Raw genomic sequence first — 18,652 nt, 5'->3', positions numbered from 1 at the left:
GTTGCGTCGGACTGCCTAGCATATATCTTTCCGTTAAAGGACCACACTGATTTCCATTTCATTTCATATTTCTTTTTCACCGCAAGTGCCAGCAGCCTTTTCAGCGCCGGGCAGAGGTGCTCATTGAGTACACAGGCGGCGAAAAAGGTGTTGAGCTGCTTATGCCCAAGTCTGCATTAGTGAGGCGTGCCTTCTTGGCTTTTTTCAGTACATTATCGCGCTGTACATGAGACTTGAACTGAACAACAATGTGGCTTTTGTTCTCTATTCTACTTGGTACCCGGTGACATGCTTCCATGTCACCTCTAGCAATCGGCTCACCAATGGCTGCACCAAGTTTCCACAGCAGGTCATCGACAGATTCGTTTTCCTTCTTAGTGACAGCCTGTAGCTTCAATTCACATTCGTAGATTACTGCTCTCTGCTAGTTACTCGATACTCTCGATCATTCAAAGAGTTTTTTTTTTTTAGGGTAGCGTTTTCTTGGCCAAGAGCGGCATTTACAGTTTCGAGCTGAACGTTCTTGCGGCAGGTTCGTCCAGTTTTTTTTCGTTAAGTCCGCGATTGTGTCTTGAGCATAGTCAATACTTTTCGTCATGTTTCTTTGCTCTGTTTTCGATTCTCGTATTTAATTTCTGAAATCTCTTTCTAGTCTTGCGGAACGTTTTAAGTTCCTTCTGTACTTCTTCCTTAAATTTCAGGCATTCAACCTTTCCTTCCGTGTTGATCGCGAATGCTCCTCTTAAAGCCTGTAGCTTGTCACGTGGTATGAGGCAGTAGTAGCACGCAGTCGCACGAAGGCACGCAGGCGCAGCTTGTTCCACGCCAACCGTGCGTCCAAGCTTGGGCCACTTGGGTGTCACCGGTGACTGAGTGCACGTGAGCCTGTACAAAAGCAGTAAATTAAGACGACGATCAAAGTTCCGTCGCCACTGCCAAGTCGATCCGGCGATATTTAGCGGCACAGACGACCACGACGTGGAAGACTGGCTAGCCGAATATGACCGTCTGAGCGCCTATAATAGGTGGGACGACCGCGCCAAGCTCGAAAATGTCATCTTTTACTTGACTGATGTGGCAAACCTATGGTTCCGCAATCATGAAGCCCATTTTACCACTTGGTCGGCTTTCACAGCAACTTTACCCGCCGTGGTTGCTCAGTGGCTATGGTGTTGGGCTGCTGAGCACGAGGTCGCGGGATCGAATCCCGGCCACGGCGGCCGCATTTCGATGGGGGCGAAATGCGAAAACACCGGTGTGCTTAGATTTAGGTGCACGTTAAAGAACCCCAGGTGGTCAAAATTTCCGGAGTCCTCCACTACGGCGTGCCTCATAATCAGAAAGTGGTTTTGGCACGTAAAACCCCAAATATTATTATTATTATTATTATTCACAGCAACTTTGGCTGAGGTCTACGGCCATCCCGCCGTTCGCCGGCTTCGCGCTGAGCTCGAAAATGTCATCTTTTACTTGACTGATGTGGCAAACCTATGGTTCCGCAATCATGAAGCCCATTTTACCACTTGGTCGGCTTTCACAGCAACTTTGGCTGAGGTCTACGGCCATCCCGCCGTTCTCCGGCTTCGCGCTGAGCAGCGCTTGAGTAGTCGAGCTCAACGCCATTCCAATAGGAGACGAATAACACACGCCCATCCATACATGCTACCGCCCGTAACCCCTCCAGTCACCCTGGCAATTTTTCTGGCCTTCTGACAAATACTTCGTCATCATCTGATCAACGAGAAAATCGGAACGGTCTTTGTGAAGCGCTTCGGGAGCGACGAAGGCCTTTTAGCTCCATATCTGCCACCGAAACCCTTTAACGAGCACTAGCGCGATGTTGAAGGACGTATTTGGCCAGAACACGCTTTTCGACAGCCGAAAGAAACCACAACTGCCGCGTCCTCCAAAACGTGGAAGACGCGTAAGCTTCGACTTTATGAGTGGAACGTGCTAGGATTTAATAAGCTAACAAAGCCTCGGCTGCTGCTCGCACTTCCCGACAACTGTAGCTTGTGTAACCTTAATGCTTACCGGGAAATGCTGGCGCCGAACGCTGCGCACGAACTCGTGCTTCCTGGTAGAAACGCGGCCTCTCGCATGGGCCGATCCCCGAGATCATGCAAAGCCGAGCCGAAAATATTACATCATTTTCAGATTTCTTTTATTGTTTTGCACTTTTAATATTAAGTTTGAGCTTATTTAACATAAAAGGCATGCACTGCCAATGTTTTGTTTCATGACATTTCTTTGTGGGCTGTCATCCTGAAAACTCCGAGAATGAAGTTTCTCGGCAACGTAAGACAAGTTATGAGCAACTTTAATGATAGAATGGTGTGGCAATTTTACGCGCAAATCCCTAACTTCATATACCAAGGCGTGGCATATAGATATGCCAAAATATACGCGGATATCTTCGCTTACGGTAAAAACACATTGCGGTAATGTGACCCTGATGTTTTGATACGTACAGTCACCCAGCAGACAGACAGAGAGACTAAAAACTTTATTTACAAGGTCCTGAGAAGCTTTCCCCAGGGTAGAGCTGCGGGCCACCCCCACTAGGGGATTGGTAGGCAGAGTCTAACCACCGCATCGTGGGCTCTCTGGACAGCCGAAGTTTGCCGTGAAAGTTCTAAGCTCTGGATGGGAGAGCTCCATTCTTCTTCCGTGATGCGATGGGGTCCCTGTAACGAGGGGCACCGCCAGAGCATGTGTGCGAGATTGCTGACGGCCCCACAGTCGGGGCAAGTAGAGCTGAAAGCCTCTGGAGGGATCGTACGGAAAAGGGCCAGGTTTGGATAGAATTCTCTGAAGCATGCGTAAATTGGACGCCAGAGGTCTAGCCAGTTTGCTGTCAGGGGGAGGATGAGTGCTCCTACCTAGGTGATAGCGCGTAGTCATTTCGATGAAAGTAGTCAGTGTTCCGAAATTCGAGAACTCAGGAGTCTGAGCTGAACCCTGCTCCCGCGCGGTGGGTTAGTGCGCGCGTTCGGCAGAGGCCGATGTCATTGGGATTGGGAAAGGAGTCAAGCTGGAGGTCGATGTGCGCCGGAAATCACGTGATGGCGTGCGAATAGATTATCTTGTTCTTGAGAATCTTGTCAGCCTCCTCAGCAATGGAACCTGAAGCGAAAGCACTGACCGCGGATCTCGAATCAGTGAAGATTTGTGACCTGCTGTTATCTAGGAGTGATATAGCAGCTGCGACCTCCTCCACTCTGGTTGGTGTTGAGCACTTCAGGGAAGCCGCATTTGCTATCTGTCCGCTGTGATTAACGAGTGCAATGACGAATTAAGGTGACTGTACATGTTGGCTTTCGTCAACAAAACATGCCGAGTAGGGATCGTCCTTGGCACGTTTGAGGGCGAGGGCTTTTGCCCTGCGTCTGCCTACGTTGTGTTGAGGATGAACGAACAGCTCCCATTGGGGAGCGCACGATTGATTTGGCATTGAAAAAATAGCGGAGACAATGCCTGGAGTCACTGAATGTATGCTACTGGGTAAACTGGGTTCCCCGCTTCATTGAAACTACTTAACGTCACCTGCAGTCACCCAAGGCGACGTTAAACATGTTGAATGAAGAGAGGCAAAAGCCATTTTACCCAGTAACATATATCCAGTGACTCCAGGTATCGCCTCCGCTATTTTTTGAATGCCGATTCAATCGCTCGCTGGGGGCTGTTGGTGCGCCTGAGGTGAGTTGCCGCGATGCGACGTTACCCAGAAGGTACGACTATGGCTGGTTGGCTCACGGGTGCATATTAACGCGCCCGCTCACGTTTCGTAGGGACCATAGTTCCGGTGGAGAAGTGGTAGACGCTCCCGTCCCTGCGTCTCTCAAGTTATCTCGCATCTGTCAGTCTTCCTCCGACTTCCGTCGTGAAGCTCTACCCAAATGGTTTTCTCCCCCACGACCGCAAAGCAGGCGCAAAGGCTAGGCGACGAGGGTGAGTAGGAAAGTCCGATAGGAGAGGGCAGTGAAGGGTCGCATCGGCGGCATCTGGCCGGCATTGAAAAACATAGAAGAGGCGCTGGTCCAGGGATAAATACCGAGTGGGAGCTACCCAGTGGCCCCATTGGCACATCCGCCCACAATTTTTGACTGCATTATCTTCAGTATCTACGCACTACAACGCGAACATAAGGCTACATACCCGTTACGCATAGCGGGGATAAACTCGACAAAATTGCTTCGCAAGAAATAACACGAAACAAATATATAAATAAATAAATAAATATTAATAAACAACCTAATATATTGACACATGTACTTATCTTTATCGGGCGACCACGTTTCGCTGCCTAACATATGTTACCGCGAAGCGCGGGACGCGCCTTCATGTATCCGAAGTTTCTGGAAAGTTATCGATGCTTCTATCCGCTGTATGTTGTCAGCGAACCTTGTGTTATCTGATGTCACCATCTGACGCGATTGGTGTAGAACTTTATGGAAGGCACGCGGGTCCCAACGAGTAGTCTGGAATATTCGACGACTGCTGTATAAAATCCGAGGGGCTTGACCCGCTGATCAGATTTTCAACGAGCGCCGACTCTGTTCGCCGCTGTCGCCGTCCTTTTAGAGTAGCCTGTTTTTGAGGGTACAAGTTCGCGCAATAAAACGCTAGTTTCATCTTTCTCAGTTTGGCTGCTTTCTTCACAGTCACTACTACGTGACAATATGGTGAAAGGGGAGCACGTAGAACTAGCACGCATGCGATTCTAAAGCCCGCAGCTCAGGGAAGCAGGGTCAGCGATGACAGCGCGACAGCTTGAGACCGACAGGCACTGCGCGCCCAAAACTTATAACCACTGCCCACACCCCCTTGCTATAAACAAATCGCGAAAACTACATTGACAGCCAGCGCTGCACTGCTAAGCCACTTGCCGTAGTGAGGCCAGAATGTATATGACCACGCTTTAGTGGCGGTGGAAGAACTGCCAAAAGCGCTAGTGAAAAAGAAAGTGTAACACTTTATTTTGCAAACCCGCGTCAGGCAACAAGAGCAATACTTATGACATAATGACAGAGGCGAGCAGAGCCTTCCATCTTGGAAATACTATGTGTGCGGGCCATACCTGCCAGTAAGATCAAAAAAATTACCAACGATTACGCCACTGCCTAATGCCAAATTTTAGCCCAGCTCCATACGTGTTTACATTGCGCGTGTCAGTATTTTGTATCTTGATTACGTACGAACACGGTTTATGTTAGGAAGAGAACGTTGAGGGACGCTGAGCCGCAATGTAGGTGCAGGCGCAGTAGAGCGGCAATCTAAAGTGAATCATCGTATCTTCAGGCATAATCACTTATGCTCCAGTACGTCCGAGAATGCACGCTACTATTCGCGTCACTCGCGCGATTTGACTGACAAAACACGCTGTAACTTCGGCGACATCTCTCCCGAAATTTCGGAGATATATTGGTGCTGTTGAGAATGGTAGCACGAAAAGTAAATGAACACGGTAGGACGGCACTGACAAATTCAAGAGCAAAAAGCCAGCATTATTATAGAGAAACTTCATTTTGTGTAAGAAAAAACAATACTGAATGAAAAGCAAGTGATACCAGCAACAACATCGCGCTACTATTCTCCACGGTAAACATCACACACCGGCTAGCCCAATCACCTACGGCGGTGCGTAGGGCGCCTTGCGCCGAGCAACATCTTCGAAACATGTAACAAGACAAAACATAGTCATCGAAACAAAGATGATAAGGTACGTGTGTCAGTGTGTAGGCCCTGCAGATGAGCTACGTTCGCACTCATCGAGGAGACCGCTTTATCACAGCTGGTGAAGGATAACCGTAGATGTGAAGGATGACTCCCAATGCGGAATTTCAACTTATGGAACAACTCAGGAGTAAGTGATCGAACCCATGAACGCAAAACACCAAGGTCTTGTCGGACGCCAGGCTTCTTTAGAACTAATCCGACGTTAATACCTCCAAGCTTAAACTGACTGGTGATCATCTTTCGAGCTACGCTCCACTCTAAAAATAATGACGATGGCGATATTCACATTCCGCTTGAAGAAGCAAAATATGCGACGGTCTAGGCAGTCTAGGCAGTCTAGACCGAACATCTAGGCAGTCAGTGTCCTAGCCGGAATAGATTACAGGATTGCATCGTTGGAATGAACCAAAAGCGCGTTGAGTACCTATCAGGAAACGCTGCTTCCGCAGCCTATCATAGAGAAAAGCGCTGACTCAGCGCACATATGTCAACCGAGACCTTCGAAGCTCTGTATGCCAATATAAAAGTGACACAGAGCGCCGGACTTTGTCAACTTCTGAGTCCTGTTGTGCTGATGTTATAGATATGCTCAACGGGCGTTTGATCACAAAAACAAGGTCGTGCAGCACCATCTAGTGTGCCCCAGTATGCTTGCGCATGCAAAACTAGGCATCGGCGTGTGAGGGCTCAAGCGATTGTATGAAGCTGTGAAATGGCACGTTCCGTGCTAGAATTCCCTGAACGTGCCTACGCTAAATTTCATGGGAATGCTTGTAGACAAGTTGCATACAGAAGGCGTATCTGAATCACCTTCAGCAGCTCCCGCATCGGGTACCAAGCTAAAAAACCAGCTCTAATTGACCTTACCAGAGATGCGCGCGCACCGTCAGAGGAGGGGACAAGGCAGCATGGGAAGTCCGAGCGACGACCATGGTTAATTCACATAACTAGAAGCGCCAGACTGAAATGCGGTTACAAACCAATGCACAGCGACATCTTGTAGTAGTGCGATTGAAGCGAGAGTACTTCTCGCAGGGCAAAGCACTAGTTGATGAAAATTATGCATAGAATGCGTCACCAATGGAAACATTTGGACAAGTACAGACAAAATAATATAATAAATTATGGGGTCTTGCGCGGCAAAAACCTTGATCTAATTATGAGGCACGCTGTAGGAGGGTCTCCGGAAATTTTGCCCACCTTGAATTCTTTCAAGGGCGTGTAAATCTTAGTGAAAAAGTACCGACAAGGTCATCACAATAGGAAAATGTGAAGTCGCACGCTCTTTGGTTCCATGCACACATAATTATGAGTACGAAACTATCCTGGCTCTCTGAGGTTTTGTCCTGGTGATGCGTGCTGAGATATGCTGAGATTGTATTGCCGTATGTAACACTTTAACCTCGTCAAAAGTATCTTATGTATAGCCGTGAAATGTAATAGAAGTAGTTATAGTACTAACCTTACAAGATTTGAGTGGAGAGAAAGAAGCGTTTATTATTCTAAACAGTGTTCCGAGCGAGGCCCGGTATCATTCTAAGGTGGAAAGCCTCCTTAATCCAGGAACCCTCGGCCTGCGACTGCCCTCTTGGCCCTGGCAACAAGTTGTCGTTCGTCTTCTAGGTCCTCGAGGGCGAGCTTGGCCTCACGCGCTTCGAACAGGTGGATTTCGTTTGCTTCTTGTGCTCGTTTCGCATTCGTTTTCGGTTGCATTTCGCTGCTTTCCTGCCACGGGCATTCCAGGAGCGAATGTGCCAGGGTGTCGGATAGGTTGCAGAGGGGCCAGAGGTAGCCTGAGAATTGCCGGGTAGAGGCCATGCATTATCTTTCCGCGAGCGTACGTGTTACTTTGTAGGCGTCTAAGAATAATGCTTTCTTCTCTTCCGAGTTTCGGGTGCGGTGGTGGGTACACTCGACGCTCGAGCATGTATTGTTGTAATATGCCCTAATAGTTGGTGGGTACGGCCTCGGCCTCTTCTGTCGTGGGTCGGAGAGCGCGTGGTGAGAGGGGGGCCCGGTTGACGTGCTCATTGGCAGCGGCGTGGGCCGCCTCGTTCCCTTCTACTTCCTCGTGCCCGGGCACCCACGTTACCCAGGGGTACGGGAGCGGAGTTCTTCGTGTTATGAGCATATTGAGTGCCCCGGCCGCGATGCGGCTCCTCCAGAAGTTTCTACAGGTGGCCTGAGAGTCAATGAATATAGCCGCTGCGTCTGTGCATGTGGCGGTGGCGAGAGCGCTTGCCGCTTTTCAGCTGTTTCCGGGTTGCGTTCCTTGAAGGTTGCCAATGCTAACTCGCAGCCTCAGGAGTCTACGACTCTGAGAACATACGCTTTTCCATGCGGATACTTGGCAGCGTCGGTGTAGCGGGTATTCGGGTCGGGCTTGACACTTCATTTGATGGCGTTGGCTCTAGCCTGTCTTCTACTTTAGTGGTATATGGGATGCATGTTGAGTAGGACACGTGTGATGCAAATGCACTTTCGAACGTCTGGTAGGATTCGCTCTATCTTGTCCGTGTCCGCGACGTACGTCTCGCTGTGGCTCAGGTGCCAGAGTAGTAATCACTAGGTGGGTGTGTTCTTTAGTCGTTCCAGTCGGCTGTTCCTGGGCACTTCGGTGAGCTCTTGCAACGTGTTGTGGACGCCCATCTTAAGGATACGTATAGTCGAGGCCATGGGGGGGGGGGGGGTTCCGAGGGTGACTTTCACTGCCGTCCTTATCATGATGTTGGGTTTTTCCATTTCGGCGCTCTTAAAAGCCAGCGATGGCGTGCCGTATGTGATGCGCCTGGCGAGCAGTACTCGTATTATTCTTAGCGTGTCCGGCCCCTTGAGCCCGCTTCTTTGGCTTGAGATCCTCTTTACGAGGTGTGTGAGTTGCGAAAGGGTATGTTGTAATCTGGGTAGGCTGGCAGATGCAGATCCGTCCTCGTGGATGTGGAGTTCACGTATTTGTTTAATGTCGACTTTTGGGATGTTGTCCTGTTGAGGGTGACGCTGGAGTCGGGCTCGTGGTAGCTGGGTGGCCGGCCTCTCGTTCTTACTTTGAGGACGAAGTCGTCAGACTTTGCCGGGGTGCAACGGAGGCCGAAGTTTGAGGATAGCTTTCTATGGTGTCTATGGCTTCTTGTAAGCTGCATTCTTTCGTTACAGTGTTCGTAGCTCCGGTTAAGAGCGTGATGTCGTCAGCATACATCGCGTGACGCAGATTTGGTATGGTCTCGAGGAGTCTGGGTAGCTTGATCATAGCTTTGAAATGACCGACCCATGTGGGGTGCCTCTGTTTGGAAGTAGGAAGCCTTCGCTGCGGTTGTCGCAGATCCCGAAGGTTACCTTGCGGTCCATCAGGAAGTTTCTGACTTACCTTATGTCCTAGTGCCGCAGCCTCTGCCTTTGAAGTTGTTGAGCATAGCGTTGTGGCTAACGTTATCAAATGCTTGCTTGACGTCTACTGCCGCTACGCAGTATTTCCTTCAATTGTTTAGTTGATCTAGGATGACTTCTTTGAGGTGTAAGAGTACGTCCTGCGTTGAGTGGTGCTGCCTGACATCGAACATGGTGTCCGGTAGGTGGCCGTTGTCTTCTAGGTTCTGGGTAATGCAGTCGTGCACTATATGTTCGAAAATGTTTCCCGCGCACGAGGAGAGGGAGATCGCACGTAGGTTCTCCAAGCTGAGACGTTTGTTGGGCTTGGTGATCATCGTGATCATAGGTGGTTGTTAAGGATCCGGTCTTCGCCGGGCATGGCATTTCGAGTAAGCTTGGATAGGCCAACGGTTGGGTAGGTGTGAAGGGTCGGTCGTGTTCTGGATGCAGTTTTCTAGAGTATTCTTCGCTGCGATTTGGCGCGAAAGAGGGCGCGTCTCCGCAGAATGATCTTGGTGTGGCGTTCTGCTTTGTCTAATACATTTTTGGCCCACTCGTCAATGTCAATTATGGTTGCTCCGGATACTAGCTTTTTTCTACACGATCTACATTCGGTTAGCCGTGCAATTCTGGTCTTGGTCTATCTACGGGTGTGTGCTACATATAAATGGAGGGTATGGTGATCGCTACCTAGGGATTCCTAGAGTCGACCCCACTCTGCGCAGGGGACGTCCGCTGCAAAGGTAAGATCGGGGTTTATGTCCCTGGAGATGCTGTTTCTAATTATCGTGGTCTGGACAGGATCATTCGTGGGTGCTATCTTGCACTCTTGAACCCTTCCTTGTGGTGGTGTGATAGCACCATAGCGTGTGCGAGCCGTTGAAGTCCCCCACTATGACAAGTTGGTTACCATTCGTCGATTTACTGATTTCTCGTACCAAGTGATCGAAGTCCGGTACCTGGTCGAGAAGGGGGCTGTACACGCCGGCCACGAATAGGCTTTTCTGTGTATTTCGATCCGGTAAAACCTCGCCCGGAAGGGCTCTGTAAGCTAACTCCTCTTTCTTAAACACATAGCACAGAAACAAAATTAAACATGGATGCACAAATATTGCACTGGGGCGTCAGAGGACTGCTCGACAACCTCGATGATGTCTGCTGGACAAAGGTGGGCAAAATATTCCTGAGGAAAAAGTCGCTGTGGGACTACGAGTGGGTCAGTCGCCGGCTGAGTGACAACGGACGCTTAAAGTCGACGAACTCTAGTGCGTAGCCACGGACGATTAGTGACGCGTCGCGAAGGCATTTTTAATTTTTGCCAGGTTGGATATGTGTTCACGTGTATTGTTGCTTGTAACTGCCACACGCACGCTATTATACGGCAGATAAACCAAAATTCGGTTCGCCCTGCCTCTCTGACTGTGTTCAGCCCCTGAGCCCACGAACCGTTGATATCATAGAAGACAGGCCCGTTCCGTTGGGAGCAAGAGACATTGCGCAGGCATCTAGTAAAAGAGCGAATGCTCAGGCGTCCTCCAAGTTTTTTTTGTTTTTGTTTGTTTTGCTTGCAACTGAGCGTCGGCGCCGGCGTTGCGATTTCTTTCGGCTCTCCAGAGCTCTGTTCTTGCCAAATATGTCCTTCAACATCAAGTTTGTGTTCGGTAAAGGACTCGCATTATAGATATTGAGTAAAGAGGCTTTCGTTGGAAACGAACCGCCTCACCAAGAGTTTTCCGATTTTATCGTTAGTCAGACCACGACCAACTATGTGGCAGAAGCCTACAAAGATTGCCAGAGTGACTGCAGCGGTTTTGAGCGATGGCGTATATACTTGTGGGTCTATTATTTGGCTCCAATGGCGGTGGCCGGTGAAGCCAGCTGTATTCGGTAGTCACGCTGCAGGCACCGTATGCCTGCTCCTCCTGTATTGGCGATGCAGCATACACTGGAGAACCTCCACAAATAAGCTCTTTCCCAGCTGATGTGCGAGTTCTGACCTGTATAGCAAAAGGATTTCGGAGGCACCACGCGCTTCGTTTGCAAAGGCGTTCGATTGTGTTCTGCATTTTTGGCACGATTGGCATGTTTGAGCTTGCCCCCCCCCCCCCCCATCTGCGCGATCGGCACTCATTCCCGAGCCCATTACTCATACCAAAAGGCTACAAACACGCGGCGCGACGTTGTGCCGGTAGCCGATTCGGCCCAGGTTGCACCGTTTCATTGTAAAGTAAAAAAAAAAAGAAAATGCCCGTATTGCGTAATGTCGGCGCCATCATACTCATCCTTTCATTTATGGGACATTCCTTCATGTTTCTTTCGTAGAATGCCGCTTTCTTTGCGGTGTAAAGATAATCTCTTTAAGGCGTAGCTTTCTTTGCGACACCCTCCCGGAATTCCTCACATTCTAAGAAAAAAGTGAGTAAAAGTGAGTCACGGCAACTTGACTCTCTTTTTTCTACCGAAGACCCATTTTTGCGCGGGTAGTGTCACAAAACAAGAGTCAACATTTATGTATGGGTCGTTTGACTCTCAATAGCAGGCGAAGAGTCGTTGTGGAACATTGCGACTCCTTTGATATTCGAGATGAGTCTGGCGAGAGAAACATTAAAATGCAGGAGAAAAAATACCAGATAACGTCTTCTGTTTTAGGCAGGCCCTCGAATTCCTGTCCTGGTTGTAATGCGGTGTATCATTCTATTGTCATTGTCATGTTCTGCAATTACATCGAACTGCAGATATCGATTTTCTTGACCATGTTTCTTAATATCTTACACGCTTAAGCAATAGCTGGTTTCCTGTGCTAAGGAAGACCCGGATTTGTCACACTGGATTCTGATCATAAGTAAATCTAAAAGAAAGCATTGGCTACTAAAGAGAGCACAGGAACGAGATAACAAGTTAAGTAGGCGCACTCACCAGTGTCGATTGCAAATGTAATTACGCTACGTAAACTTAAATTTTGAGGATTTAGGTTCCAAAATCAAGATCTTGTTATGAGGCGCACGGTAATAATAAATTGCAGATTTATTTTCAGCGGCTCGGGTTATTTAACGTGCACGGAATGCACAGTATACGCGCGTTTGTGCATTCTGCCCCCATTGGAATGCGACTGCAGCGGTTGTGATTGGACGCGTAAACTCGAGCTCAGCAGCGCAGCACCAAAGCCACTGGGCTACCGCAGTGCGTTGCGTTCCGCGACCACAAACGAACATTAGCGTACGCAGCACTGCTTTTGAACCACCCTAGAAGTATGAAAACAGAAATATAGCAGTGCCCCTCAATGCTGCATGAACCTCTGCACGAACGACTGCACGAACCAACGTTAGTAGTTTTATCGCCTGAATAAACTATAGTAAACATTCGCTTACTCCTTAAATTAGCAAACACGGGGTCACGCGCGCACGTGGAAACATGAACAGATCTCACTCAATGACCGCGAACACTCGCTGTCACAGCGTCGGCGTGTTGAAGGGCGCGAACAGAGCGGACAGAACGCTTCTGCTGCCTCGTCCTTCAAAGCGTCTCCGAAACTTCAAATAGTGCTATCTAAGCGCCCCCGATCTTTGCACCCATCGGAAATTATCTCCAAGACAGAGCGAGAGTTGCGCCAGATCGAGCTAGAGCAATGGCCAGAGGAAAAGCGTGCTAAACCAGCGCCACATTTCTCCGGCTTGCGCGCGTTTTATCACGTGTCCACCTATAGATACTTGGGGCACCCATTCAGGCACTATACATCTCGGCCACAGTGGAAGGTAGGCTCGGCTCACCCTCGAGGACTTCCTTTAACGCGCACAGCCAACGGCGCAGGATAGGATCTTATCGCACTTGACTTTTTACGTAAGCTCACGGCAACACCGACAGATATATTTCGGTGGTGGTGTCCATATAATTGCTATCGTAAAATTCGCAATAAATAGGAAATTTTACTAACGACCAACCACGCTGCTTCTCCATGTCGTGATAGAGCGGTGAACGATATTTCTAGGAAGTGTGTTGCTAAATCTCCGCCAAATGACTACGCTCGCATTTGGTGACAGCGGCACACAGTCGTAAGAACTTGTGGAGGAAATACCGGAGTTCTGGCAGCTTCAGATGCACTAGATCATTCAGCAACATGGGCGGCTTTGTAGCTTTACCTTACATCAGAGCAAACTGCACTCGACAGAAATCAAGGGCAGCCGCACTGTTACAGCTAAGCAAATTAAGGACAATTACGCAGCATCTTCACACTTCGACCACGCTCCGACAGCCCAACGATAGATATTTCAAACACAACTTACATGGATTAGTTATGTTACTCTATTTGCAAGTGTCCTGCACTAGGCACTAAGGGTAACTTGACACGCACTGCTGGAGTCATTAGAGTCATCAAGAATAGTTACCCGAATTCTTCAGCGGTGCTCATGTGACCCTTTATCTTAAGTCGTCTGACTCATGTAGAATAGTTAACGGACTTCCTCAGCACTAGTCGTGTAACCCTTTTGAGAGGGTTACGAGACTACTACAACATAGTGTGCATCACTATTGTGTGTGGAGTCACGTAGCCACCTTGTATCGAGCACAGATTGTCTCGAGACTCTCTGCCAAAAGAGAGTTCGGGTGTCTCCCACAAAGTGTGTCGTATACCTGGCGAGTCCCGACTCTCCGAAAAGAGTAAGAGATACTCCTTCTTTTTTCGTAGTGTGCACCGTGGCTGCTAGGTCCTCCCGTATTGCCTAACAGCTCATGCACGTAAATAAAATGCACCAGTTTGTACACATCGAACTTTTGTGTGAATGGATAAAGAGTCTATACGCGAATTTGTGTTTATTGAATATGTCCACAGGAACTTACACGGACAGTTTATTCAGGGACTGCAAAAACGCTACTTCAATGCAGCCGCCGCTGGCGTGGATGCGCTGAGGCGACCTCTCTGTTTTTTTTTATGTTGTTGCATTCCCTCGCCCGGGAGGCGCCACAACTGCCCTGGTTATGCTGACGGTAATTTATTGCCACCCGCTTTGAAACGGGTGAAGAGAAATCGTCACCTAGCGTGCTTCAGTTACTCAGGTTTGCTATCAATGCTTTTACTTCCACAATTCTTGTATACAGCTCTTTAATGTTCTTTGTCTACGTTGTAACTTTGCCTATGCCTGTAATGGATCCGGTAGTATCCGTCTCTTCCCTGATTTTCTTCCACCAAAACTCTAAACGTCTTTTCCTTATGTCGGCTGCTGAATGATTGATGCCTTATTCACACTTTAAATCCAAACGCTACTGGGAAGTGTGTACGTTACATAGGGGCCCTGCTGGGCACATTCCTTCGTATTTTATTGAGATGTTAGAGGTCTTCGCATTTTTGCGGCAACAGGCATATGGCTCATCTTGTTGAGAATACTTCATGCAATTGTTTTTATCCTTAAGCAACGGTCTCGAGCCTCAAACAGCAAGGTACTGCCATTCCTGTTATAGCATAGATTCTCCATTCTAATTTCCTTCTTGCTTTTCTAGTGAATCTCAGTTTTGTTTTAATTCTTCTATTGTACCTCTGCCTACGCCTGTACTCTTAACTACTGCTCTTTGCTCCTAATTTTTCTTTCTTTTTTTCTCCTTATTGTTCTTAACTGCCAACAGCGTCAGTGAATTTGTTTGTTACATAGAATGAAAATTATGTATCATGTATTCTTGACACATCACGGTCCCTTTAATGACCCATGAATCGGGTAGACAGTATCAAATAAATAAATAAATAAATGAATGAGTAAGTAAATAAAAAATTACATTATTCATTTTTATTTTTTCTTACTTTCTTCAGTTTTCACTTTTATGAATGTTTACATACAATTTCCTATGTCTGTTACTCTCATTTTCTTTTTGATGACTAGTGGGTGACTTTTGTTTACCCTGTATTTGGTCACCAACATTGTTAACCTGTTCTTCCATTCTGTATTGATCGTTTCGAGGTACACGTACTGGTGCTTTTGAGGCACCCATATTTGTTATCCCTGTTCCGGAGCCTTTCTACATTTGTATTTTTACTCTTCGCTTCCCTGACCTCAAAAGAGGCCCATTCAATGTCACCCTGCATTGGAAAATTTGTGGTTTCACCTGGGCTCCCGAGCGCGTCCCCATGGCTCCCTGGTGAATATTATGATGATGACAGGGATATTTTATGACGATGAGCTGAAAAGGAAAGATACAGAGAACAAATCTCAAGGCCCGATTGACCCACCAGGAATTAGGCAACTTCTCGTCCAAGAGCTCCGTACGAAAGCGAGAAAACGTGGGAGCGGACAATAGTTCGCCCACTGCCACCATATCGTAGCTAGTGTGAGACGTAACTGACGCTAAGCAACAACGAGATGTTGAGTTACGCGACTCAATCGATGTTCAATGACAGCGCCTTGAAGCACGGCTAGAAATATGCAGAGCCCGATCATTGCTATGCATCAAACGCCGTATGGACCAACTGGCAGCTCCTATTTCAGGACTAGATAGTGAGATAGTGAGAAGGACCAGGCAGGATTCCGCAAGGGCTACTCAACAATAGACCATATTCACACTATCAATCAGGTGATAGAGAAATGTGCGGAATATAACCAACCCTTATGTATAGCTTTCATTGATTACGAGAAAGCGTTTCATTCAGTCTAAACCTCAGCAGTCATGGAGGCATTACAGAATCAGGGTGTAGACGACCCGTATGTAAAAATACTGAAAGATATTTATAGCGGCAACACAGCCACGTAGTCCTCCATGAAGAAAGCAACAAAATCCCAATAAAGAAGGCCGTCAGGCAGGGAGATACGATCTCTCCAATCCTATTCACAGCGTACTTACAGGAAGTATTCAGAGACCTGGGTAAGAGTTAATAGAGAATACCTTAGTAACTTGCAATTCGCTGATGATATTGCCTTGCTTAGTAACTCAGGGGGCCAACTGCAATGCATGCTAACTGATCTAGAGAGGCAAAGCAGAAGGGTGGGTGTAAAAATTAATCTGCAGAAAACTAAAGACATATGTTTAACAGTCTCGGAAGAGAACAGTAGTTTACGATAGGTAGCGAGGCACTGGAAGTAGTAAAGGAATACATCTGCTTAGGACAGGTAGTGACCGCGGATAGGGATCATGAGACTGAAACATTCAGAAGAATAAAAATGAGCTGGGGTGTATTTAGCAGGCATTCTCAGATCATCAACACCAGGTTGCCATTATCCCTCAAGAGAAAAGTGCATAACAGCTGTGTCTTACCAGTACCCACGTACGGGGCAGAATTCTGGAGGCTTGCGAAAAGGGTTCTGCTTAAATTGAGGACGACGCAACGAGCTATGGAAAGAATAATGATAGGTGTAACGTTAAGGTGTCATAAAAGAGCAGATTGGGTGAGGGAACAAACGCGAGTTAATGCCATCTTAGTTGAAATTAAGAAAAAGAAGTGGGGGGGCATGGGCAGGACATGTAATGAGGAGGGAAGATAAATGATGGTCATTAAGGGTTACTCGCTGGATTCCAAGAGAAGGGAAGCGTAGCTGGGACCGGCAGAAAGCTAGGTGGGCTGATGAGTTTAAGATGTTTGCAGGGACAACATGGCCACAATTAGTACATGACCAGGGTAGTTGGAGAAGTATGGGCGAGGCCTTTGCCCTGCAGTGGGCGTAACCACGCTGATGATTTTGATGATGATGGTGATGAGTGAGAAGCAACCCCGAATGCTTACTGCGGCGAGTCTCGAAGAAATATGTGGTGAATCAGGGTTAGATTCTTCCTGGTAACGTTATCTTCTGGCAACGGTACAAGCTTCAACATGAATTAGCCCATGATAGAATTCGTCACCCAACGCATTTCTTGCAGTGAATCTGACGGGACTTTACTCTCACAGATGCAGATCTCTCTTTAAGTCTATAGCGTAACCAAATTCCCATGATCTTCCTTCAAGGAATGGGCACTCCACCAACACTGCAATTGTATGGCTAAAAAAATGCCTTTAACATAGCATACCACGCAAGGTGAAGGGCTGCCACGTGGGCTCAAACATCACTGCTTGAGGCATAGCTGGCGTGTTCGTCAACGAACGCCTTCCGCAAGCTTAGATCGACGCCCAAGATTTGTGTAATACCAACCGCGAGATCATTCTAGTTGTGTGGCACTAGAAGATATATTACTAACGGTTGCTTCAAATTATTTGCGGCGTGGTTGTCAAACCGCAGAAGACATGAGTTGGGTGTCGAACCTAAAATAGAGGTGTCGCACTTGACATATCATTGCAGATGGCGATTTCAACTCGTTACGTACCCAGTGGGGTTACCTGAAAGACATCGCGTGGCCGAGTACTTTAATATGCCTATAGCGAAATGCGACCAAACATCGCCGATGCCCTTGGCGTCTAAGCTCGAGCGGCGCTACATGCAGGCGAGCAAGAAAACCCACCTGATTTGACGTGGATGTCGCAAGACTTGCACTGACATTGGCAACGACAAAAAAATGGAGACGGATCTGACGATGATCCGATTTCATTTTGCATAGAGAATATCAGACGAACCTATAGAATGACTAGAACGATATACACGACAAGCTGAGACAGTTTCCACTAGTTGAACATCGATTCCACGGGTTCGTCCGTGGGCAAGCTACAAATAGCAAAGCAGAAGGATACAAACGCGACCCGCACGCACAGGGAAGATCCTGCTGCGGACTTGCACTTGTTCAACCCCGCAGCGTCAAGGTTTAGAGCGTAACACCAAGGGGGGGGGGGGGCGCCACCCTAAAGTGCTGAATTTTCCCTCATCCACAATCGTGGAAAGTCAGAAGCCCGAAGCTTCGCAATGGCATTGTACGTGCAGTAGACTAAACGATAGTACAAACCCTTCTCGTTTATCGCACCCAGCATGCATACTTGATCAACCCGCCCAGTAAAACAGCCTGCGCGCAGCATGGCCCTAAAACAAGGACAATGAGAACAAGATTTCGCCACTGAAATCGTTACCCAATTTTTCCGTCTCGCTGTTCCGACTACAACAGCCAACGGACCAACTGCCACGGCCCGGCAGAACTACGATTAAACGCATATGCTGGATCATCCGTTCACTATTGCAGTGCTGCGGTACGCGCTCATGAAAATGAATTACAGTAGTGGACCTGGACCTGGCAGTTTGACATATGCTACACTCCACAATCTCCCAGATGAAGGAATGTTGGATCTCCTCGACTTTATAAATGAAGTATGCGAAACCGTAATTATACAGTTAGTGCGGAACGTTTCTCTCGTTATTCTCAACAAATCAGGCAAGACAGCTACGATAGCGACAGACCTACACCAAATGTTCTTAACATCGTATTTGGACAAAATCATGGCAGAAGGGTGCACGAAAAACTTCCCTTGTTCCTCTAAGTTGAAGGAAAACTCTATTACTGACAAACGCTCTTCTATGCTCACTTTTCGGCGCAACACAGCGTCCTTATGATACGCGCAGATTTAACCTAAATGTATGCAAGACCCACGAATGCTAGCCACACAAGGCCTTTGGACATGTAGGAGTAGAGGCTATGTCGCAAGAAATTCACGCAGTAG

Source organism: Dermacentor variabilis, chromosome 11 (genome assembly GCF_050947875.1).
Source record: "Dermacentor variabilis isolate Ectoservices chromosome 11, ASM5094787v1, whole genome shotgun sequence".
Classification (NCBI taxonomy): Eukaryota; Metazoa; Arthropoda; class Arachnida; order Ixodida; family Ixodidae; genus Dermacentor; species Dermacentor variabilis.
This window is presented reverse-complemented; position numbering follows the sequence as displayed.